General features: G+C 36.4%; 1 protein-coding gene and 1 non-coding gene across 5 annotated transcripts in view; one reads left to right on the top strand and one right to left on the bottom strand.

Annotated features, from left to right (window-relative positions):
• Positions 1–27395, top strand: part of Khdrbs2 (KH domain containing, RNA binding, signal transduction associated 2) — a 532623-nt gene that overhangs the window by 394619 nt on the left and 110609 nt on the right. The window lies entirely within an intron of this gene.
• Gm24732 lies at positions 1139–1201 on the bottom strand. Its single transcript, XR_003949220.1, has one exon. It is a non-coding gene; the product is annotated as a U7 small nuclear RNA (small nuclear RNA).

Genomic DNA, 27395 nt, shown 5'->3' on the forward strand with positions numbered 1-27395 from the left:
TTTGTATTTTCAACCCCACGGGCTTCCACAGCACTAGCACTCTGAATGTAGCCATCTTGTCCAGCTGCACGTTACTTTATAGAAAAGCAGAGTGGATTGAGGCACAATTAAGACTATGCAAAACCTTTTATTTCAGATGCTGTCAGACACATACTTTAAGCATAAGATTCTGAGCAACTATATTAAAATAAATTCATATAAAAGAAATAAAATCTCTTCTAAATACTAATATTCTATTATAGGAGGAAATCATACTACAGTAATGTACTACACATTAAAGAATTCTTCAACAAAATATGCATTCCTGACACATATCTGCATTTATGTGTGTATGTATACAGTCATGTGTGTTTGTGAATATTTCTGTCTCTCTGTCAACATGTATGTGTATATGCTAAGTTACACTGAGAGTCAGAAGCAGTATTTAAGCCCTTAGTTACTATTCCAATTCAGGACCTCAACTGTGTTTATAACAATTTAGTTATTATCATGTAAATTCTCTCTGTTCCAAATTCCTTACTTAGGAAACCTACCTACTAGTTGTTCAGCCTACTTTCTAGCATGTTCTTTATAGGTTTATGTGTGATTTTAATTCTTAAAAAGTATTTTATAATATTCATCAATGATTCTATGTGATTTTAATTTTAATATATATATATAAAAAGAGAGAGAGAAAATAGAACCATGAATCATGAAATAACTGATTCATAGGAGACCTAGGGTATCCAATTTGTAGAAGCAATAGAATAGTTTTCAACACGTATCTTAATTAAGAATAGCAGGTTCTTGTTTTTAAAAATCTTCGTATTTATCAAACTTGGTGCCTCTTTCTTCACACTGTCTCTCACATACCCTTATAATATCTATGTAAATGAATGCTATTGGAAAGCTACCTGTGCATACACCTCATTTTGTCAGAACGTGAAATTTAATAGTTATTAAACAAGATCACAAGTCTGTTGCTAAGAGCCAGCCTCAGCTTGGTCGGGGGTCCTGAGGAAGGGGTGTTTGGTAGCAGCAGAAGAATCGACTGAAAAAAAAAAAAGAAAAAGAATCGACTGGAAGTCAATGATGGGCGCCAGCTGACAGCTCTGTGGTCTGCTTGAGACAGCTCTCTAGTCAGCTCTCTGGGTAGCTCACGGGTCTTCCAACCAAAGTGTGGAAAACTTGCTAGAAAAATTGTACAAGAGCTGTGTTAGCTCTCTGAGCAGTTCTCTCTAGGTAGCTCTGTCACACCAAAGCCCAATCTTTTTGTCACATAACAATTCAGTCATTTACCAGATTCCCTTTTGATTATCACACAAATCAGCGTTTTATGACCTTAGACCCTTTATGCTTACAAAAAGACAGCAAGCCTATTTATTGTTTAGCACAGCAAATGAACTCAGAGATCAGCCCTACCTTTGTAAACACAAACAGTAATTGTAGCTGGGCTACAGTTACCCTTACATCCTGATGCCTCTTCATTACTTGAACCATGAGCCTTGTTCTTAACTATTCCTTTCACCATATTGACTCATTAGTGCAGCTGCACTGAGCTTTTTGGGTCCATGAAAGCCCTCATACAATTCATATTGCATCCTCATGTTTTGCATAGTTGAGAAATTATATATTCTTGAACTCACCTTTTCAGAGTTCCTTCCCACAGCTTTAAGGGCTTTCCTGGAGGTCACAGGGTTAACATTTTGCTGAGGAACATTAAACACATTCTCACTTCCTGCAATCTTGCTGCTCCTAATTATCATGGAGTCATTAACCTTGGCATGGAGGACATTTTCCAAAGAAGTAAAATATGTACATTATTATACAAGGAAGCCTTATGCCTGCAGCAACTGTCACAGAGGCCCACACTCTGCTGGCCCTGCTTCAGGAGTGGTAACTGTGCCATGGTCTCCCTTCTGCTGCCATGCAGGACTCAGCAGTGTGTGTGTGTGTGTGTGTGTGTGTGTGTGTGTGTGTGTGTGTGTTTGTGTCCGTCCATCCATCCATGCACATACATGAGAGAGAAAGAGTCGGTGGAGTATCTGACTGTGAACATTGTACATGCTGTCTTGATACAAGTTTTAGCCAAAGATCTAGTTAGTAGCAAAGCATAAATAAGCATTAGTTTCTGGGTTTGCCTAATAATCTGACTAACAAAAGAGTGGGACAGAAAAAAAAAATAGTACTTCGCCAACTTGAGAAAAGGAAATGTATCCCATATTATAGCTATTACATAGTTTAAAAAAGGAGAGAAATGATACTTTTTATATTATGACTAGAGGTGAGGAAGGAAAGAAATAGTTCTTCATTGCTGTTATTTTATAAGCTCCTTATTTTAAATACACATAAACTATAAAATAAATTATTCAAATTCGTTCTCTATCTATTAGTGATGGAATATCTTTTAAATATATAAAATATAAACTATAAATGAATAAAATATAGATAAATATTAATAAATAAAATTTTATATATTTACATATTATATATTATATAAGTAAAATTATATAAAATAGAATTATATAAATATAATAAATTAGATATAAAATATAAATATATTATAAATATATACTTACAGAAATATAAATACACATATAAATATATATAATATATAATAATTAAATAGACGATAACTGAAATATGCTAAATAAATAAATAAATATAAGCTTACAGGCAATTAATATAATTTGTCTTTAAGTGTTCTTGATAGCATTGACAAAGATTAATATTTTTCTTTTTCCAGGAAAAAGACCCAATTTTATTTTCAACTTAGTGTATTTGTGAGATAAAGATCTAAAAACTATATTGAGCACCTCTAAGGTTTGCACATTCTAAAGTTATATGCAAATTTATATTTCTCTAAGGAATGAGAATATTCCTTACCCACATTATATATAATCCTCTTGATGAGGTCAGAGCCAAAATTTTTCTTTTATAGGTCTACATGCTCTCACTTTCAGGTATAGTATGTAGTACACCTCATACTTTTAAAATTTTTAATATTTTTTACCTGTTCCAGTTCATAGTTAAGGTTTCTATTGTTATGATGAATACTGTGACCAAAGGCAACTGAGGGAGCAAAGGATTTAGTTTGTGTATGCTTCCATATCATTGTTCATCAGTAAAGGAAGTCAGGACAGGACTCAAGCAGCAGATGCTGGTACAGAGGCTATGGAGGGTGCTGCTTATGGGCTTGTTCCTCCTGGCTTGCTCAGCATGCTTTCATATAGAACGCGGGACCACCAGCCTATGGATGGCCCCATCTACAATAGGGCCATCACTAATGGAGAAAATGTCCTACAGATGCCTCTTATGGAAGTATTTTTTTAAAGTGAGGTTCCCTCCATTCAGATGACTATAACTTTTGACAAGCTAATAGAAATCTTGCCAGAACGGTTTCCAACCGCAATCTTTTTGCTACTGATAAACAAAAATGTAATGTTCTAGCAAAACAGCAGAAGTACTTCAAGCTTGAAGCTAGTCCAGGTTACAAGGACAGTTCTAGTCCATATCTCCAAAACATGCAATAAACAAATGAAAAGGAACAAAAAGAAACATTAGCATTCACTATATTCAATGAACTTTCTGTTAATGTGAACCACATGAAATTACGATTCTGTAAGTAAATATTTCAGTAGTGTCAATTTCATACTTTTCAAACGTCTTCTCTCCAGAAATTACATGAAGAGTATTTCAATAATATTCTTCCTATTTATTTTTATTGATCATATTCCTTGTCATTCAAATCATTACCATAGATCATACTTTTAATAAAATTGATTTAGGATACCAAGATGTTATATGATAAAAATTATACTGTGGAGAAAAAATTTCCCTTGTAATTTTAGAGTTCCTCACCAGTGCTGTGTTTTTCTGTAGACTCATGTTTACTTAATAGTTCAAAATGATGGAAGTGAATGTGTTTGTTTGTTGGTTGAATGACAAGTGCAGTTCTTGATAAAGATCATTAAGTGGGAGTAGATAGTTTAAGGTTCTCATCCAAAGCTGGTGAGGTGATTCCATAGGTCCAGCCAGACTTCTCATCAAGCTCTGGCAACCACACGATAGGGAAAACTGACTCCTACAGACTGTTCTCTGATCTCCACATCCATGGCACTGCACCTAGGCACAGCAGCATGCACACAGCAGCATGCACTTACACAAAGAGTAAATAAATATCTGTAAAATTGAAGCTATCCAATCACTAGGATAATTAGAATAATAAATACGTTTCATATTCTGAAGAGAAGCTATATATTAGAACACAAGCTTAAGATTATTGAAAAGTTAAAACCCTTTAAGGATATGCATGTATCTTCAAATTAAATAATGTATAATTTAACATAACTCTGCATCCAAATATCAAAGTCATTCTAGTCTGAATAGTTACTTTCAAAAATTATTCCTAGCTCAGAAGCCTGCATTTATTGCTGGATTTAATTTCAGGGTTATTGTTTTTCAGAGCTTATGTTTTTAATTGAATAAAAAGAAACTTACTTAATTGAAATGTTCTTAGTTTATTTTTTCTAACACTTTAATGAACTTTGGGAGTTGTGAATTAATTGCTTCAGTGATTCACATTTTATACTTTAAAGTAGTAGTGCTTACTATTGTCAAGTAAATGTAATTTAGTGTCAAAAAACTACTGATAAAAAGATGTGCTTTCCCCTAAATCATAGTAGTCCAGTTGTTACAAGATTATTAATAGCAAAGTCCAGGCATACACATATGCCTTGGTCTACACTCTGGTCTATATTTCATGTAGTATGTAAAATGAAAAGAAAGACATTTTAGAGAATAAATACATATAAAGAATGATGGGATGCGGGAAACTGTATGGGTGAGTGGGTGGAGAAGGACTGTCATAAAAGCAAAGGGAAGCGAGGAATGGAGGAATGGGATGTGTTGTTTGTAAAGGGGTAACCTGGAAGGTAGATATCATTCGAAATGTAAACAAACAAATAAATAAAATTTTAATAATAAAAAAGAAAAGAAGAGACATCCTAGAAGAAGCAACTGAGAAGATGCTCAGGGAATGAATATGGTTTTATAAAGAAGAAGGCCAAAGATTCTGTTCTGTTTAACAAATATATTAAATATCCTTCCAAGTGGTCCATAATGCTTAGTGTATATAGAACTTACATTGCTGTATTTGCATTGACTATGACATATAGCATACGTTTCCACGGAACTCTAAGATTATCCAATGGCAGGCCAGATTTTATTTGCCTTTATAGCTATGCTAATGAATCCATTCTGAAAATATAACCATAATACCACTGCTAAGATGAAAATCAGAATATTTATTTTACTAAAATTCTTCAATGACCTTCCATTTACTGAATAAGTGTAGAACAACTGTTTTTAATACTAATGTCTACAATAACTGCATTTAAGACTTGCTCTTGCAAATATTTTGTTTCAGGTCTCTTGATAATGATGTAATACCATTATTAATTTCAGTATTAATAATTAGTAACATTATTAATGTTTTGATTAACTTATCTTTCACATTGAAATAAAATGATTCTTCTTGCTCTAACTATAAAAGTATATTATCATTACCTTTGAACTCCTGCCCCCTCTGCTATGACTTTATGTAATGTATACTTAAGTCAATTTTGGTATAACTCATTGAGAGGAAATGTAATAATTTTTCAGCCATGAAGAAAATATGAAGGATAAGACTTTGTTCTTATAAGCAAATTATTCATAGTCAATGCAATTTTTGTTTTTTTCTGAACTTTAGTTTAGTAGTTTACACAACTGTACTCTAAATGTCCTTGAAGTCAAGTTCCTCATGCAGATGTTTGCCATGGTTCTATGGTAGGCAGAATACTTCCTTAGTCTTTAGGAATAGATATGGTCATGTGACTCAATCTAGAGTAAATAAAGTAGGAAAATCTTGGCTTCTATGTGCTTCCTCCTCTGCTTCTCCCAGCGCTAACAAACTATGGCCTGAATAACCATCTAATCCAAGAAGACCAGAGACAAGTGGGCCCAGCAAACATGCCTAACTGGTTTTGTCCAAACATATATAACCCTAAGTACATACATGAATAGTATGAGCCTATTTTCACATGAGACAGGAATTATTGTGTTTTCTTTGCCATAAAACTAATCAGAACGTATTTTCTGAAGAGAAAGCCAATTTTAATTCATTTGAGATTAGTTTCTTTTAGAGTCAGGTTTATTCAAATATTTCATATTGAACCATCATATAATTACTTCCTTTGGAACTGCAGATATAACAACACAGATAGATGATAGATAATAGATAGAGAAATAGAGAGAGACATAAAGATATATCTTACTGGCACAGCCACCCTACCTGATGGCAGACACATCTGGTAAGACAAGAGCTAAACCAGCCACTGCTAACAAGTCGACTTACCTTAGAAACTGAGTTTAAGGATAGTTGCCTTATTGCCTAGAAGGTAACATACCAGCAAGACAAGTTTCCATCAGTCAGTCAATACAGCCAGCAGTGGACAGATTGATTTCCTTGCCAACGATTTTCAACTATAAAACCCCAACCCAAAGCAAAACCAGTACACCCACTTCTTTGTTCCCTAGTGGAGATACATGTTTGCATGTACAGGAAACAATTGACAAACACCAATGATAAATCTACATAACTTCTGCCAGTAAGGCTCAGGGATCATAGCAGGAAATAGGGCAGAATAATTTGGAAGAGATAGTGGATCAGGAAATCTGCCCTCAGGGTAGCTTCACCTAGGCACCTCAATAATATGAATACTTAAATTAGGTCTGACCAAGGACAATACTAATAGATATGCTAATGTAGAAGGAAGGAAATCATGGGGCAGGGTCCCAACCCTAGACAAAGAATAATAGGCAACTAAGGAATGCTGAGCACCATAAGTAGTCTGTTAAGAATATGTATAGTTATTAGGGAAAAAGAGGCTGGGAGGAAGAGGCAGAGCTTGTGAGAAGGCAGATAGGAAGGAAAGGTGATGGATGGCATCAAAGGGAGGAAATGATATCATTGTCTTTCAGTTCTTAAAAGTTTTATTATTATTATCATCATCATTGTTAAAAGGTATCTTCTTGCTAACATTGCCTGATATAATATTTTTAACTTAGCACATATTTTAAGTACATAAGGTTATGTAGATTCTTCCTGGCCATCGTCCATTTATCTTCCTTTTCTGTCAAAGTTGTCAGTGTGAGAAAAGTGTAGACAATCATCCACCTGTACCCAAAACTTCGGTTGCAGCCATTGCCCTCTAGACTATAATGGAGAAAGCAAAAAGATGGAGAAATCCTAACTGGAAAATATTAATTTTATTTCATTTCTTGTAATTTTTTTTATTTTGATGAATAGATTTAATAGCAGCCATGGAAGTGCATGTCTATACCTAATGATCTTCTCAAGAAAATTTATAAAAAATTATTAGACCGAATTTTGAAGGTTGTACATCAGTAAAGTTTATTGTTTTATTGCAAGATATCTCACCTTTTCATATTTTTCTAAAAAGTTATGATATATTTAATTTTATGTTTCTTTTAATTAGATATTTTCTTTATTTACATTTCAAATGTTATCCCCTTTCCTAGTTTCCCCTCCAAAACCCCCCTATCCCACTCCCCATCCCTCTGCTCCCCAACCCACCCACTCCCATTCCTGGTCCTGGCCTTCCCCTACACTGGGACATTGAGCCTTCACAGGACCATTAACAATGATGATTTGCTTTAAATATAATCCATAGAGAACAGATTTTGACCAAATAATGCTTTAAACAAAAACCTATAATCAAGCAGAAGTATAGACTTTTTCACTGTTCTAAATAATGAGATAAATGACTCATAACAAATTGAACTAGAAAATATATTTTTATTGTCTAAATAATCTAAAATTTTAATCCTATTGATAAACAGCATTTATATTATATCATATAATAATTTCATTTAAGAAATGCTATCTACTTTTAAATATAATGGTAGATGCAGTTAATAAAAAATCTAAATATGTATATTTTAGCTTTTATTTTATCATGTATTTTTGGAAAATTAGTCCATATAACATGGAAATAAGAATTACTATAAGAATAGTTTATATACATTTTTTAGAACTCATATTATTTTTTGTTGTGTATCAGCAGACTGAAAACATCAGGATTTAATAATTATATATGATTAAACACACTTTGGGGAGAATAGTAGATTTTAAAGTACAGGACAGTGGAGTATACAACTTTGGTTATATCAATTTACAAGTTCATAATTCTCTGTCATGAAGGAAATTCAGATTTAGATAATGACCATTATTCCTCATAAGTGAGATGGATGCCTTCCATGCATGAATATAGCTCTGATGAAACATAACTTGTTGTCATACAGGAATGTTTACTGACAACTCAGAGTAGTCAGTGATACAAGCAGTTTGTATCTTATATGAATAACAGTGGCTAACAGCACTCATATGTATACTTATGTGAATACCACCAGGCAAGAATTAGACTATTGAGGCAGATTGGAAGAACACTTTATTAAATACTGGCCAGGACCTTGTATACCAGCCAGGTCTATACCCAGAATTCCCACAGTATGACAAAGCAGAATTAGTCAGGGGCTTATAAAAGGCAAAACCCACAGTCTAAGTACTTCTCCCTTTGGTCCAGTCAGGGACAAGGATACATTGTGATGTACTTCCTGCCTGCGTAGTACCTCCTGCCTATCTGTTATCAAGCACACACCCTGTGCAGTTGGGGCAACCAAGGTTGTTTACAGAAGAAAAAAGACACAAGGTGGCTTGTTATATTAAATGAGCAACAGCCCCCAGTATTCCAGGATGGTATCTGTCTTTGGGCAAGTAGGGCTTACAGGTTAAAGACACTTTTTGTTTTATAGGTCTCTTAAGCACAGTAGTTTAAACTTAAGTCATAGCATACGTCATCATACTATGAACAGCCTCATATTATCCCAAACCAGTTAAACCTAACCTTCAGAACTGTCTGCAGAGATGTCAATGAAAAGCCATTTGTTTGAAGGAAATTGTCAGACAGACAAAGCTGTATCTATTTCCAGGGCAAGAATGAACCTATAGAAACTCAGTGAGTTCAATAAGAAAAATATTAAACTAGTGAGAGAAGAACAAACATGTAACCCTCTCACGTAAACGGTGAACAAAACCATCAAGAATTCAGTTACCTTGATTTATTTAAGAATCTATTTCAAAAGAGAAAAGGTAAAACAGAAACAGAAGAAAAACAAGAAAAAATTAATCGTATATGCTGGAATACATTGTTATGTGTTTTTATAACCTATAATTGTTTTACATTTTGGTTCTTGTTACATTAACATTTTCTGGGAAGATGTGGGCAAATGTCTATTTCCCTCAGTGCACTCAGGACAGACCAAAGAAAAGAGTCTACTAATCTAGCTTGGTAAATCAATGAGTTTTATTTGATTGGTTACAGAAGCATGGATGAAGGGCATGTGCAATAGCAAGAGCAACTTGTGGACAGCTACACCATCAAAAAAAAAAAGTCTTTCTCCACATCCCCAGCAATTGCTACTCACTTATTTATTCATTTATTCTCAGGAACAATTGAGCCTCATGTGTTACTTCATAAGCTGCTTCTTAATCTGTCTTCTTATCCTTCCACAAAGAAATATTGGTAGACCCAATTTCATGAAGAATTTCTGTTGGTCAGTGGTTCTCAACCTGTGTGCTGCAACCCTTTGAGATTGAATGAACCTATCACAGGGGTCACGTAAGACCATCAGAAAACATAGACATTTACATTACAATTCATAACAGTTGCAAAATTACAGTTATGAGTAACAACAAAAATAATTTTATGTTCAGGGGTCATGATAGCATGAACTACATTAAAGAGTCATAGCATTAGGAAGGTTGAGAACTGATGTTGTAGGTAATCTCAGCTACTCTGAGCTCAAGATGGCAATGGCTATTCATGCATGAACACTCCTTTCCTTCTTCCACCTTATACATTTTTATGATCCTTATCCTATAATGTTCCTTGAGCTTTAGAAACTTCAATAATTATTGATTTTCCTTCATTTCTGGCTAACACTTAGGCCACTATGTCAGATCAGGAGTGATTTATTCTGAATGCTTTGCCCAGTTGTAAGACCCAGGCACAGCCTAAAAAAAGCAGTAATCTGTAGAATAAATAGGAGTGTTTAGAAGTTATTTAATGGGATGAACAAAAACAATAGGAATAATATCTCTACTAGGTTCTCTATCTTTCCTAGCCATAAGATTCTGTCTTGGCTTACAGTACCAAATTCAGATTCCTTTCTTTGCAGTGTTACTTCAGTCAAGCAATAAAGTCAGATTGTTAACATCCATCACAGCTTTTGTGAGATATTATTCCTGGGAGATATGAACAAATATCTACTCACTCCAGGTAGGAAATTTACCATAACTTCCCAGTTGGTAAATAAGTTTATTGGGATTTCTTACAAGTATATGAGTTAGGGACTGTTTCCAGAAACATAAATGACTAAATGACAGTGACATCAAGCCCACCCTAATGTAAGTGACAGCTTATAAAATATGGAAACCTGGAGCAAACTCTAAAACATAGAGGCAGCTCAACACATTGGACATTGAGAAGCTCAATTGGTATGAACATTTTTCAGACAGCTTGGATGGGTCAGAGAGTTTCCCATAGCATCTCTTACTGCTTATATCTATACTTCGGGAGGGAAGGTCTACTAAAGCTTTTCAGTTTCAGGGACTTCCTGAAGTTATTAAATTGTTTACTCCTGTGTTTTCATAAACATCCCTCTGGAGAATAGAATGCTTTACCTTACTTTATAACACCCTGGGCCTTAACAAATTTCCATCCAAGATGAAATAATATATCTTGCAGGAAAATGATATAAGATGTAGCTGTGCTTGTTGTACAAATACATACATCTTGCCTGGCAAAAGACTTCTGGGTTAGAAATCTTCTGATATAAGGAGCTAATAAGTAGGCACAAGAAAATCTTTATGAAAACACATGGAAGGCATTTATTGTCATTAAAATTCCATAAGATAGATACTACATTCTATATTAAAATATATAATATGAATTAATCTATTTTAGTCTCTAATGGACAGTAGGATGAAGGGATAACCCAACTGCTTGCTAATATATCCAGATGCCAAGTAAACAAACTACCTACTTTCTATTCTCAAAGCATTTATATTCTTGAGTGCATGTCACTGAGCTAGTTAGAAGAAAAGGAGATGTCAGTGTGGAGATGAGCTACACACAATGGTGATAAGACAGAAAGCAAGTAGCAGGTTGTTGTAAAAATACAGTTACAGAAGCAAGAAGAGCCAAATTGAAAAGGGGTTGAAGCCAAGGTAAATGGGTTTGGTCTTTAGAAGTATTTAAACCAGCTTATATAATATCTTAGCCTTTAAACTCACTGAACATTGATAGTAAAGTTATAGTCTAATTTCCATTGACATTGGAGCATGACATACCTCAATAGCATTGATGGTAGAGGGAAAGAAGAAATAGATGATGATAAATAGGCATAAGTATGTGCACATGTGACAGAGTACTAACGTGAAGGACTTATGAGACAATATATAATTTTGAGACTTTAGCCATTGCTGGCCAGGCTGTCATGTCTGAGTGTCTACCCTTGGAGCTTGTCATTTTATTTTACTTGGCCATTCAGTTTCACATTGTTATTCACTGTATTTTGGACTGTCACTAGATCCTAGAATTTTCTGTGATTTGAGCAAGTGTAAAATCTTAGAAGAATTCTTGTCTCTCTGAGTTGTTGGGTTGTTTTGTTTGTTTTATTTTATACTTTAGAGAATTACCCATTTAGTTTGTTTATAGTGAGGGTATGAAGTCAAAAATTTGCAAAGTATTACACAAGTAAGCATAACAGGTAAAGTTACCCCAGCCTACATGCCTTAGAATCACACACTGCTTAGTCTCTGGAGTCAAATAAATCCAAAATATGTTTCTTGCAGCTGGTGTGAATATATTTTGGTAGTTGCTCTTATTCCAAAGACAAACTCCAAGAAAACACTTTTAAACTGACATAAATGTAAATGCTTATAATCATCTTACTTATATGGGATGTTTGTATTGGCCACTAGAATGACTAGGACCTGGAACTTGTACCATTGTTATGACTGCTCCTAAATGAAGGAGGTAGAGGCATATGATTCATCTGATGTCCCCATCACCAGATAACACAGACATCCTAAGCAATTTTCACCATGTATGTGTCTCCCGTGAGACTTCCATTGGTTTCTCCCTTTTTAATGCTACTTTGTTCTCCCCCAGGTGAAAATTAGAATTCCCATGGGTTTTTCCAGGGGCACACTCTGTTTTCAGGTTTACTTCAAAATTGTTGCTTCATTCCTTTATTTGTCCTCTTTTATTTAGCCTTTCTTCTCAAAACAAACCACTGGGGCCAGGAAGATAGTAACCTAAATCTGAACTCACACGGTGGAATTAAACCAAGATTTTCAAATTTGGAGTCTAGCACAAAGTACACCATAACACATGCACATAAACAACCCACACATTATATACATAATATGTATTACAATAATTTGATTATATATATGTCAATAGTTTATGCCTTTGAAAGATAAATAAAACACTCAAGATTTATATGTGATTAATGAGAAATATTTTAACCATAACTGTACTGGATCTTTGAAAATGGTTTTTAAAAAAATGTTACTTACATAATCACTTCTCCTCATAATCAGTAAATCAGACAAAAGATGCTGAAGACAAGCAAAAAGTTCAAGGGGTTCAGCAATATAATCAGTCCTTCAATTACTCAAGAACATGGTGCTTGATTTGAGCATAAAAAGAATATTCCTTCTACATGCTCTGGTGGTTTAGTCAAAACTTAAAAGTACTAAGTTCACTCATTTTCAGTTGTCTGTTGACAATTAACAAATGACTTTTTGAAGGTTATTACATTAAACAACTACTTAATCTATTTTTTTAAATCTTAATATAGATTTCTGCTTTTTTTATTTGTTTTTTCTTAATATAGGAAGGTACACCAATGTGATACAGAAAAGTGAATCACTAGGAAGTATTTAACTAGTTGTGAAACAAAATTCATGATGTAACATTCTCTTTAAAAGGCAATCATAAAATGACTTAAGCTCATTTTGTCACAGGAGTCTAAAATGATCTGCTCCTCATAGCCTAACGAAAGTGCAACACTCTCACTGGTTGACCTTTGATGCTACATGGATCTAATGGCAATACACTTTGAATTATGTAGCATAGAAATTCAGTCCATTTTCAACTGTGAAGTGGGGATCCTATTAACCCAATATTTCCTGTTTTCATGATTTTGTCTTATTTATGCATTCATATTTATTTCTTCTGGTTTTCAAGAGTATAGCATATACAGTTTAAAAGTGTCTTCTTTGCCATAGTGAGCCTCATGAATATTGGGCAAGTGTTCCATCTCTGTTCTATGTCCCAGCCTTGGTTTGATCTTGGTTGGAAACTCATATTTTCTGCCAGTCCATACAGATTCAGAAGGAAATATTAGACTTTCATTGACTCCTAACTTCTCTACATTGAGAACAATATTTTAAATTCTTCACAGTAAAATCTAAGACCTCCATATACTGTACACAGTGTAAAAGCAAAATATACAACAGTACTAGAAATCAAGGTATTAATATATAGAAACTAGTGTTGAGGTATTTGTATGTATCTCAATGGCAGAACACTTGCCAAGTATCACTAAATGTAGATAAACATTTATTGGCCATTTACCCAAATAGTCTATAATACTAATTGCAATGGTTTGAACTTTCTCTAAATCATCACTATCCCCATAATGACACAGAGTCCTTATGTGGGAGGGAGGGAGGGGTGAGGAGGGAGGGAGAAAGGAACAGAGAAGAGAGGAGAGGAGAGGAGAGGAGAGGAGAGGAGAGGAGAGGAGAGGAGAGGAGAGGAGAGGAGAGGAGAGGAGAGGAGAGGAGAGGAGAGGAGAGGAGGAGAGGAGAGTTGAGGAGAGGAGAGGAGAGGAGAGGAGAGGAGAGGAGAAGAAAGAGAAGAGAAGAGAAGAGAAGAGAAGAGAAGAGAAGAGAAGAGAAGAGAAGAGAAGAGAAGAGAAAAGAAAAGAAAAGAAAAGAAAAGAAAAGAAAAGAAAAGAAAAGAAAGACTATAGAAATGGTTCATGGGTTAAGAGTATTTGTTACTTACAAAATTTGAAATTTAGTTCCCGGCACTCAAATCAGATGGCTCACAACCACATGTAGTTCTAGTTCCAGGGGTTTTGACCCCCTCTATGTGTGTACACACGTGCATGCTTATACCCCACCCCACCCTACAGACACAAATAATAAAATAAAATTTTCAAAACTATTTGAAAATTTGAAATAGAGAGAAAAAACTCTCCCAAGAACAGAAGTAGGCTAGTGAGCTGAGAAGAAACCCAGCAAGTGTCTGGCAAGCATGTAGGGCTCTTTAGTGTGCCCTTTCTCTCCAGTCTGGACTCCCACCCCATGCTCCATGAACCCCAGGAAGGAAAACTTGCACCTTTCTTCTAGAAACTAGCTTCCTTTGCATTACTCTCTTTATAAAACAGGAAAGTGTTAAAGTCAAAACTCCAGTAGATGCTAATTTGGTTTTGAATTCCATAAATCTCCACAACATCAAATAGCCATGACAGCTCCATTTAGTCCACACGTAGATATTTCATAGAGTTTCCGTCAGTGAACTTAATGAACCTGAGCTAAGCGATCTCCATTTGACATTTATAGTGTTAGACTCTAGACAAATGGTATGAAATGCCTCAGCACAAATGGAATGTAATTCTATTTTCTAAATATGCAAGAACATATGAGATGCTTTGTAAAAAGAAAAAAAAATCTTCTAGATTAAAATGAACTATTCGGATTTTGTAAGCTGATATGACCAGAGACTCATTACAACAGACTAAGTAAATACTGTGTCACTATGATAAAATCAAACAGATGTTTATAGAGATTGCTAAGCAGAAATGTAAATACATTCTAAAATGTGTAATAAATAGTCAGAGGTGCCAGCCACCTTCAGACTCAACTGCCCTGATTAATTACCTAGGCCAGGCCCTGTAACTGGCAATGCCCTTCTGTATAACACATGCAAACTTGCATCGTACCTACATTAGCATTTGCACTGTCCAAGCATTGAAACCTCATCTAAAAGACAGCAGAAATAGCTGGACCCTTCAAGATGCTGCATCATAATGGTGGAAATTAAACAGAAGCTGAGAAATATCCATAATTGAGCAGTCTATGCCTGCCCTCTCTCCAAGCCCCCATCTCTCAGCTCTAAGCCTATAAGGACAGTTAAGAAGTACTAGATCTCATGGGAGACAGGATCCTCTCCTACTTGCCTTGAGGTTTGAACCTTTTCTTTCTCTAACACGAGAGTCCTGGGGAAATTCTTAATTTATTTGTGTCAGTTCTTTCAATACTCTAATAGCCAAAGAGACGGACACAACTGTCCTCATAGAATATACTCATTCCTTGTCTATGTGTGGAGTGGTTGGACTTATATAAAGACACTGAACGCAACCCTGTTGGTGTTCCCTTAGTCACCATAGAGCTTCTGCACGGACATCCTTCATTGGGCCTCTGCTTGCTTGAATGGGATCAAGAAATTTGGGGACTTTTCTTTTATTTCCGTGGTTCTGTACAACCCCTTTATAAAGCAACACTATAGTTGTTTTAGAAAATCAAATGCACATTTACTGAATTTTCTCATCTATATTGCCTTCAAAAGATATGATTGTGTATAATTATGCCAACAAACTAAAAATAGCACTCATTTGATATTAGGAAAAATAATTTAAGCACGTGTTACTTTTCAAGATAACTTAATAGCTAAACAGGCACAAACAAGCTGAATTCTCTTCTAGAAAAGGGAGTTTGTCTGTGAGCCTTATCCGATGCTTAGATCTTTAAAAATAAAGTTTTTATGGCTTAAAATATAGCATACTCTAGATGGTAAAAACTAATTACAGCTAAAAGAAACAATCCACAGCATATATTCAGATTTTCTTAGCCACTAGTGTTCACTAATTTGTTTGGATTAGCAAACTGTTACCATGGGGATACCTGTTATTGCATGAAGGGCCTGAATTGAAGCTCAGGGCTCAATTGTGCTAATACAGGGAATACTAAAATCCATATATTTTCAAAATAATTTGAAGTTTTTAATAAAAAAAACAGAGTGTTAAGTCAAGACACATCAGGGAAATACAAATTATAATGAATTTGAGATTTTTTTTCTATCCCAGTCAGGGCAGCCAAGATCAACAACAACAGCAAAAGGTATCAGGTGATGGCAAGGATGCATGGAGGAACTCTTATTCCATGCTGGTGAGAATAAAGACTGATACAGACACAATGGATATCAGTGTGGAGGTCTCCTGAAAAGAGGAAAATAGATCTACCACAAGTTCCAGCTGAACAATTCTTGAGTGTGTGTGTGTGTGTGTGTGTGTGTGTGTGTACGTGTGCACATGTGTGTATGTTTCACAGCTGCTGTATTCATAATAGCCAGAAATTGTAAAGTGTCAAGATGTCCATGGAAAGATTATAAGAGCCAGATAGATGTAAAAGATGACTCCGAGGAAGGCACATCTTCCAGCTGTACCAGGGCTGAAGCACATAGGAGTCCACAGAGACAGTGACAGCAGACGTTCAAGTCAGAGAAAACAGCATGGTAAATAGAAAGTGGGCACAAAGTTCCATTCCAAACCAACAAGCTGACTTTAATATACATTTTTTTGTATATTAAAAAGACAGAATGATTGAAAACTGTTTGCATAAAACGTAAAGCATAGCAAGACATACTAACAGAGCACACTAGAGGTATCTGACAGTTTCTCTACTGGAGTGACTCAGGGTTTATTAACCATGCTCCAGGGTCCATACTCTGGAGTAGGTGGCCACCCAAATGTACTGCATTTTATATGCGAATGCTCGATTTTGGTGGTTATTGTTTGAATGCTGTGGTGTTTGGTGGCTTAGTTATTTTTTTCTTTTGAGTTTTCATTGTGGGGGGTTAAGTCTTTAAGAGAAAGAGCATGAAGTCGGTTAAGTTGGAAGTTATGGGGTATCTGAGAAGACATGAGGAAAGACAAAGAATATAATCAAAATTTATTATGAAAAATTTAAATAATGAGAAATTCACTAATAAAAAAAAAAGCAAGGACCAAGTTTCTAGAATAAAGGTGAAAGCTGGATTGTGTAAGCCAAATTGACTTAGTAACAGGTGAGGTGTTGTAAAATGAGACATTAATTTTCTATCTATTAAAAAGAGAATGGCTGAAATCATTTGTCACAAAACATAGCAAGCAAAACTAACATAATACAAGGGAGATTCTCTCACAACTCGAGAAAAAAGTAGAGAAGAAAAAGAGAGATGGAAAATATTTATAAAAGGTGATGTCTGTACATTTTCAGTGTTTACAAAAACTTTGTAGACTACAGTGTCAAAAGGTTCCTTGCTTCTTGGCCGCAGATGCAGGAAGGAAACCATGAGAAAGAACTAAATGGATCCAACTGCCAATGAATAGGCTATCTTCAACATCATCAGAAATAAGAATGCATTTGGGCAGGGCTACAAAGAAGTGAATAATGTCTATAAAGACTTCTCTAACAACAGAAATGGAGTTATTTCTAAAGTTCCTGAGTGTGTGTGTGTGTGAGAGAGAGAGAGAGACAGACAGACAGACAGACAGACAGAGACAGACAGAGATGGAGAGACAGAGACAGAGTCAGAGAGACAGAGACAGCGCAACAGCATCAACATCAGCTTGGAGGTCTGTAACTTTAAGAATGTCTTTCAGAAATGAAAATGAAGCGAGCATTTATTCGGTAGTACAAAAGCTGATATCATTCATCAGCCATAGACTGAAACTACAGAAAACATTTTAAACAGTTCATTAAGCAGGAGGGACACAGTCTGCCAGATGAGAACGTGCATTTGCACACAGACAGAACAGCACTGGGAACAAAGTCTACATAGGGAGCTCTCGTCAGCCAATAGGTCCACATCTCTACACTCAACTACAGAGTAAAAGCATGCAGAAAGATAGTTCTAGTTGCATTTAACTTGCCATTTTCTAGCTATTGCCTAAACTATATACCCAATTACATATAATAATTTAGTTTAGAGGTGACTAAAACTGAAGAGTTGTGTAGAGTGTCTGTAAATGCTATGCTGTCTACTATAGGAGCTTGAGCATCTGCACACACAGGAGTTCTGGAACTAAACCTCCCAAGATACAGAGAGATACCCATATGACCTCATGATAGTCAATTGTTTAGACAAAAGTAATAACAGTGTTTCAGAGCATAAGAGTCAGAAGAAAGCAAACCATATCACAAGCCCCTGGCAGTCCATGAAGGAGGATATGGACACAAACTGAAATATACATCCTAATTCTGAGTATAGTATTATAACCTCACAGAAGACAGACTGTGATAACCCAAATACAAAAATTATATAACGGCAGTACTAGAATAAGGAAGCAAAACTATAGCTAAAATAAACAATAGAGAAGAGAACATATAAATCACAGAAATGTTGAATTAATAATTCACTTGCTTGTTTAGATTGACACCAAGATATTTTATATCATTTGTGGCTATTGTGAAGGTCATTGTTTCCCTAATTTTTTCTCAGCCCGTCTATCTTTTGTTTAGAGAAAGCCTACTGATTTGTTTGAGTTAATTTTATATCCAACTACTTTGCTAAAGTTGTTTATCAGCTGTACTAGTTCTTTGGTAGAGTTTTTGGGGTCACTTATATATACTATCACATCTTAACTTAACACTCTGAATGACTACACATAGGTGTGACAGTTATCATCCACAAATAGTGATATCTTGTTTCCAAGTTGTGTCCCTTTGACCTCCTTTTGTTGTCTAATTGAGAAAAGGAGATGGAAAAGAAAAACAGAACAAAAGGGGCAAGCTTAAAACAAATGGAGACGTAGGAATAGCGGTAATGCATATAACACCATCACTCAGAAGGCTGAGGCAGGAGGATTGTGAGTTTCAAGTGGGTCTTGACTTACATTTTAAGTTCAAAGTTAGAATGAGGTTTATAGCCAAATTCTGCATTAGTTCCTTCCTAAAGAAACTATGATCTGGTACAGTTAAACATACTTGTGTAATTGATCACTCAAAGCATGCATTAAAAATTATTTTCACATTGAATAATTCTAAAGGCACCATTCTAAGCAGCCTATGGGAATAATTAAAAGGTGATTTTTTTTCCTAATACCTGTCAAACAACCTTAAGGCATTACTGGTTGAAATGTCAAAGGTGTTTATGTAAAAGATATGAGATCCTTAATCATTATTAGTAGAAATGAAAAATAATGCCTCCACTTACCTTTCAAAAAAATTCAAAATATGGTAATCACATTAAGTTATAATTCTCTCCATTAAACTATACCTAAGATAAGTGAAAACACTCAGTGACAAATTGGGCCTCCTTACCCAGGGCAGCATTATTATAAAACCTAGAAGCAGGAAGGATCTAAGTACTTATCACCTGGTGGATGGAAAAACAAACTGATGCATAGAACATGATATTACTTGACACTGGAAAACTACATACCACAAATGGATATGATACAAACTCCGCAGAAATTCGCTGTGAAAAAAAAAGGCTACATAGTGTGTGGCCCCACAGTGATTGTGCAAGACAAATAAACAGATATATAAATTAGACTGTTACTTGGGCTCCATATAGGATTGGGTATACAGGGGTAGGTATGTAGGGAGAAGACTTAATGGATACAAGCCGGTGGGAGCTTGATAGAGATGCTTAAAACTAATTGCATAATTGTGTATTTTAGATATTAAATTATGGTATGTCAATTATATTTCAATGCACTTAGAGAAAATTACACTAGATGTATCACCAGAAAGAAAAAATAGTGTTACATACAACAGCAATGAAGCGAATCCTTTTTTCATATGGAACCAAACAATATCACAGCTGGGGCTTATGGTGCAGGCCTATAATCCCCAGAGGAAATTGTGGCTAGGAATCACAAGTTCAAAGCATGCCAGTCATGAGTGTTTAGTCTTCTAAAAACAAGTCTTCACATGCCTTCAGGAAAAATAGTAAAACTGCAATGAGAAATGCCTAAGTCAGCAATCATAGGGAGAGATTTAATAAATCAGTAGAAAAACAGAAAATCATCAAGAATGTAGATAGCTTGAGGAACACTGCCAGCTCAGACAAACTAAGCTTACAGAATATTCCAGCAATGGGTAGCAACATATGCACATTATGTTCAGATGGGCATAGAGCAGAACAGTAATGAACATTAGACCGCTATTCAGTTATAAAGAAGAATGGCCACTGAGGGATGCTAAAACAGAGATGAGGCTTAAAACAGTTGTGCTAGGTGAAAGGTAGACATTGCAAAGTGACCATTCTGCACTATTGTATTGTAGAGAAAATGAGAGAAAAATGCAAGCCAATTACAGTAACAGGAAGCAGACCTATTATTGACTTGAAACAAGCTCATGGTAGGACCTTGTGAAATTTTACCTATTCTTTTTGGCATATTGAATGCAGTTGTCATTGTGCCGTGATAATAATTGGGGATTTCTACCCCACCTTTGATCATTAGTTCCTAGATAAAACACATAAAACCTTTATAATTATAATGAGCTTTAAAAGCTTATTTGAGCTTGACAGCTATCAACTCTCTAAGCTATTTGTCTACTTCCTTATCAATAACTCTGAGATATGATTTGCCATGTTCCACCTGAGCAAATCTTACTCCGTCTGGCCAGCACCCATGGCCAGTTCTCACAGTCACTGTCCTATTGCATCTTCCTCTCTCCTCTCTCACTCTCTCCCCTCATGGTCTCTACCTCAGATCCCCCAGCCCAGGAACTGAAGCCACAACTACCACTCTTCTGCCCAGGTGTAGGCTGTAGGCATCTTTATTCAACCAGTAGTTTTAAGTAAAGGAGCAAGGTTAAGTAGCATCACTTGGTGTATGTGAGGACTTCTCTTACACGCGTTCTCACGACCGGCCAGGAAGAACACAACAAACCGGAATCTTCTGCGGCAAAAGCTTTATTGCTTACATCTTCAGGAGCCAGAGAGCAAGAGAGCAAGAGAGAGAAAGAAAAAGAACAAGAAAGCAAGAGAGAGAAAAAGAATGGCAAAACCCCGTCCCTTTTAAGGAGAATTATCCTCCGCCTAGGAAGTATTACTCCCTGATTGGCTGCAGCCCATCGGCCCAGTTGTCATCACGAGAAAGGCAGAACACATGGCGGGAAAACTGCCCCTGCACGTGTGCAGATTATGTTTACTACTTAGAACACAGCTGTCAGCGCCATCTTATAATGGCAAATGTGAGGGCGGCTCCCAACCAGGGATCTAAAGGTCCCTGGTTCGATCCCGGGTTTCGGCACCAACTCTTACACGCATTCTCGCGACTGGCCAGGAAGAACGCAACAAACCAGAATCTTCTGCGGCAAAGCTTTATTGCTTACATCTTCAGGAGCAAGAGAGCAAGAGAGAGAAAAAGAAAGCAAGAACAAGAACAAGAACAAGAAAGCAAGAGAGAAAACAAGAACAAGAAAGCAAGAGAAAGAAAAAGAATGGCAAAACCCTGTCCCTTTTAAGGAGAATTATCCTCCGCCTAGGACGTATTACTCCCTGATTGGCTGCAGCCCATCGGCCCAGTTGTCATTACGGGAAAGGCAGAACACATGGCGGGAAAACTGCCCCTGCACGTGTGCAGATTATGTTTACCACTTAGAACACAGCTGTCAGCACCATCTTATAATGGCAAATGTGAGGGCGGCTTCCTACAGACTTCCTTGTCCCTGAGGGCAACCAGGCCTAGGGGTCAGTATTTAGCATTACAATGCATAGCACAGACCAAACCTCAACATCATTATACAGTTGTTTTTGTCTTGGTTTGGTTTTTTGTTTTTGTTTTTTTGTTTGTTTTTTGTTTTTTGTTTTGTTTTGTTTTTTGTTTTGTTTTACCCAACTATATAATGTCGAGATTTCATGGGCACAGCTTTCCTGTCAAGTCTTGAAGATACTATCTCAAGCAGGCATTTTGGTCCTCTCACTCTAACAATATTTCTGAACCCTCATTTATAATGCTCCATAAGCCTTACGTGTAAGAGTTGGGAATCGGGCACAATGATCTGTTCTTCTCTGCATTTTGACCAGTTGTGGAACTCTGAAATACTTTCTATCTGCTCACCCCAAAAACCTTCTTTGATAAGGGATGAAGGCTACACTTATTTATGGGCAAAAGAGTAAATATTTAAAATACAGTTAAAAATTAGAATGATTTAAGAAAATGTGATTAGTAGCATCTCCCCTTGGGTTTATGTCCTCTCTAGCCAATAGTAGTTGGCTAAATTTGCAGTAACAGCATGAGATTATTTCTACTGAGTTGGCCAATTAGAAAGCTTTTACATTGGCTAGTCCCAAAATAAAAGTGACACACTATTGTACCATTAGGAAAAACTCTGGGCAGGTCACTGTTGTGGTTCAAAGACTACTTTCCAGTGGTTTAACACTATTGATTGCTTTTTGCCCTTGGCAGCATGCTGAGCACTTCTAGGTACTAAGGCAACCACTCCTCAGTGAAGAGGCTTATAGCTCACTTCCAGGTTGTCTTCTTCAAGTCCCATGTCTGAAGAGTGTGGCATCTTCAGCAATGAGGTCATATCTTCAAGTCCTAGGAGATAACCAAGGACAAATGCAACAGCCTACATTGCTTGGACATCATCCCACCACTATTGACCAATAACTCAAATGAGCACTTTCCATTTTTGGCATTGGGATTTTTGATAGATAATCTATGGTTCTTGGGGGACATTATGACCTCATGTGAAATAGCTCCATATGTATATATGTATATATATATATATATATATATATATATATATATATATATACATATATATATATTATATACACATTTGTCTACAAATTCATATATATGCATATGTATATGTATATATATATGTCTATATACATATGTATATGTGTATACATATATATTTCAAGTAAGCTTATAAAATAATGTTTTTCTGATGGCTTTTTCAAACATTCTTTTTTTAAATATTTTTTATTAGGTATTTTCCTAATTTACATTTCCAATGCTATCCCAAAAGTCCCCCATACCCTCCCGCCCACTCCCCTATCCACCCACTCCCACTTTTTGGCCCTGGCGTTCCCCTCTACTGGGGCATATAAAGTTTGCAAGTTCAATGGGCCTCTCTTTCCAGTGATGGCTGACTAGGCCATCTTTTGATACATATGCAGCTAGAGTCAAGAGCTCTGGGGTACTGGTTAGTTCATAATGTTGTTCCACCTATAGGGTTGCATATCCCTCTAGCTCCTTGGGTACTTTCTCTAGCTCCTCCATTGGGGGCCCTGTGATCCATCCAATAGCTGACTGTGAGCATCCACTTCTGTGTTTGCTAGGCCCCGGCATAGTCTCACAAGAGACAGCTATATCTGGGTCCTTTCAGCAAAATCTTGCTAGTGTGTGCAATGGTATCAGCGTTTGGAAGCTGATTATGGGATGGATCCCCGGATATGGCAGTCTCTAGATGGTCCATCCTTTCATCACAGCTCCAAACTTTGTCTCTGTAACTCCTTCCATGGGTGTTTTGTTCCCAATTCTAAGAAGGGGCAAAGTGTCCACACTTTGGTCTTCGTTCTTCTTGACTTTCATGCGTTTAGCAAATTGTATCTTATATCTTGGGTATCCTAAGTTTCTGGGCTAATATCCACTTATCAGTGAGTACATATTGTGTGAGTTCCTTTGTGATTGGGTTTTATGATTTATTGCTCCTTCCTCTCTTTGCTCAGTATTACTTATTATGTGTGCATATATATGTATGTATATATATACATATATATGTGTATGTATATATACATATACATGTGTATTTATATATACATATACACACACATATATATATACATATTTTCATGGCAGCTACATTCCTCATAGGATCTTTTTTCTTTGTAGAATGGCTTCAGTGAACTTTTAAACACATTTAAAACTTTTCCTTATGGCTGAATTCTTCTTAGCTGTAATACCTGGTTGTTCATTTCTGTACCCTAAGAAACTTTAAAAAGTTACCAATGCTTGATCACTAACACAAAATAATTAAATTACAAAGTTGGATTTTGAAGCATGCAAATACCAAAAATATTTTCTTAAACTTTTTTCAAAAGTAATTTTGACAGCATTTCTTTAAAAATTATTTCAAATAATTCCTATTTAAGCTCAATTTTTAAGTTCTTTGAACTAAAAACAATAACAATTCACTTGTACACAGGATGGCATAAGCCTACAGTTGCCATCCTTTTAAAAGAGAAAGTGCCTAAAGGTAACTTAGGTACAGTTTCATGAAATAGTGATTTGTTAAGTATTAAAAAGGTAAGAATAAAGTCTGAGCTCAAACTGATATTACATTATGCTAGACTCTATCATAAAATTGTATTGTTATAAAAATATTTATTCAAAATTCTGGGCAATGAACCTGGGCTATGATAGAGCATCCAACATGTTCTGTCCACCAGGCGCATGGGCTGAAGATCACTGCCATCCTTTTTTACCTTAGAAGAGAATTGCATTGTGAGATGCTTACTTCTTACTGACTTCTCAACGCACTCTTAGATTTTCTTTGTTCTTGGCCTATCCATGCTGACACTATGGAGAGGTGATTGGGTAACATAGGTGCTAATGTCATCAATGGATCAGTTGAATGGACTCTTGGGAAGTAGGACCCAGGCGGTGGATAGAAGTCATTAGAGTTGACCATTGAAGAATATTTGTTTTTGCTTTCGCCTACTCTTCCCACCCTCTCCTTCCAGATTGTTTGCAAGGCATGAGCTATGTCACACCTTGTCCTGCCTTACTACAGAAATAAAAGTGACAGAAGTGGATGAGCTGGGAGCTAAAATCCTTGGAAGTAAGAGCTAAAAAGAAGCATTCTCCCTGGCTTTACTGCAATATCTTGTCATACCTATGAAAACCTGTTCTAATGAGATTTATGGTGACTGACTACCAGGAGTTCTATGGCTTAACCAGGAAAAATGCCATTGTTCTTAAGGCCAGATGTCCAAAATGAAGGTGTCAGCACACCATATTTTCTCTGTGCATGTTATAAGACATCTTCTGTTTGCAACAGCATTTCAAACCTGAGTGCATCAGCCCCATTCTGCCTCAACTTCATATCACGTGCACTCCTATGTGTCATCTTTGAATACACCTGTGTTGTTCTCAGGAGACATTTAGGTGGTGTTCATATCAAGATCTTTAATTACATCCAGAAAGCAATTCTTTTCTAAATAAAGTGAAGTTTGAGGAATTCATGCAGACAGATGAGGACACAAGACCCAAGGAGATTGTGAATCTACCTCACCACCTTTTATGCTTCTGTGGTGTAGAATAGAGGTTTGGGCATTTCTTGCATCTCGCCTCTTTATTACCTCCAGGCTCTTCCCCCACAGCTTTAAGAGGAAAACAAACATCCTTGCACCACATACAAATGAGCAAAAGATCCTATTCATTAACTCTGCTAATCTGCTAATTTGCTATCACAATTCTCTCCTTAAAGGTGTTTATGTGTAGTTTACTAATTAGTTTTACATGTCCAGAATACCACATTTTCCACCCAGGGGAGTGGCATTCCAGTAAAGTAGCATTCCCTGGCACACAATCTATAATGACAGGAATCACCCAACCTAAGCTGAACACAAACCTCTTTCTGAGTTTGAGAACTGAAGGTAAGTAGTTCTATTTCTTCAGCTTGTGACCACACAGTATGTCTACAGAGAATGTGGCTGTGTTCTCTGCCAAAGGAGGATGCCTGAAAGACAGAGAGAGGGTAGAAAGAGAGGGTTAGAAAAGTGTTCTGAGAAAGAAATGCCAGGGGAACAGCTATAGCCAGCAATGCCAGTAGTGTATTATTTTGCACTCATTATTATTGGGAAAATTGGGGTGCCATATTGGGCACCAGCCAAACAGGAGTACCCCTTTCAATGGGGCCTCAATCTTGTTACTAAATATTTTTAATGGACTCAGAAGGAAATTTGAGGACAATTTTATTATTAAAATTTGAGAAGGAAACAATGGAGCAAGCGATCTGTATGCCTTGGCAGCTCCCTGGAGAAGACAGACAAAAGAAAGAAAGCCATGCTCCCTAAAGTTCAAGTCCAAGAGGAGGACGGGCAGGTTCCGCAGTGGAGTTCTGCTAGCAGCTGCCTGGCAGAAGGGATGGGGTCAGAGAAACCAAGTAAAAAGCTCAGAAGTACAGGAAATCAGGCCAGGGCTTCAGCCACTACCTCTAAGAAATGGGTAGAAAGGAAGAGAAGGGAAAGTTATAAATTGACAGTTGAGACCCAACAAACAGGCAAGCCTTACAAGTGGTGGAAAATGTCTGCATCTAGGAAGGGGGGAAGGCTTCTGGGAAGGAAAAATATTTTCTCACTAACAGAATAATTAACCCTTCCCTCCCCTCAGCATGCTTTCTGGTAAAGATTCTTGGTGGGAGGCATGACATTTGTTATGATTTCACTTTTCTTTACAGTTGAATAAAAGTATGTTCGTATGTACCACATTTTTTGAATCCTTGTTGATGGGAAGGGAGGCTCGTTCTATTTCCTAGGAATTGTGTTTGATGCAGCAGTAAACACGGATGTGCAAAGCAGTGGTATGTGAACTTACAGACTGGAGAATTTGACCCCGAAGTATGCATCCAAACATAATGAGGAAAACTCTAGCCATGGCAATCTAATTAGACTTGACCTTTCAAACCACATCTGCACTGTCTCAGATTCATACTTGTGTTTGCTTCAAAGTTGTTGTTGTTTATTTGGCCTTTATGACTGTGTTGATGTATCTTTGTTTGTTTGTTTTTCTTGTTTGGTGGGTAGTTTGTTTTGTTTTGCTACATTTTATTGTTGTTTGGACTCAGGGTCCAGTTATATGCACATGCTGACATCTTTTTACATACCTACTGGGACCCAAAAGGGAGATGATTGATTTGAAATGCAGGTTTTGATCCCTGAAATAGCTCAGTAAGGCATGTGCTACGGAACCCAATGATCCCAGTTTCATCCCGAATAAACATGGTGGACAGAGAATAACAAATCCCTAAAGTTGTCCTCTGACCTCCACATTCATTCATGGCTTGTATACACACACACACACACACACACACACACAAACACACACACACACACACACACACTTTCCCCTCTGCTCCCCAACTCAAGGATATTACTATAATTTAAAATTTTGAATTTAGTGTGTGTCCTTAGGGAACTCTAGCTTGAACTCACCTTACCCGCTGTAATAAGTAAATGTATTTTAAAGTTTTCAATGCA

This window comes from Mus musculus, chromosome 1 (genome assembly GCF_000001635.26).
Source record: "Mus musculus strain C57BL/6J chromosome 1, GRCm38.p6 C57BL/6J".
NCBI classification, from domain to species: Eukaryota; Metazoa; Chordata; class Mammalia; order Rodentia; family Muridae; genus Mus; species Mus musculus.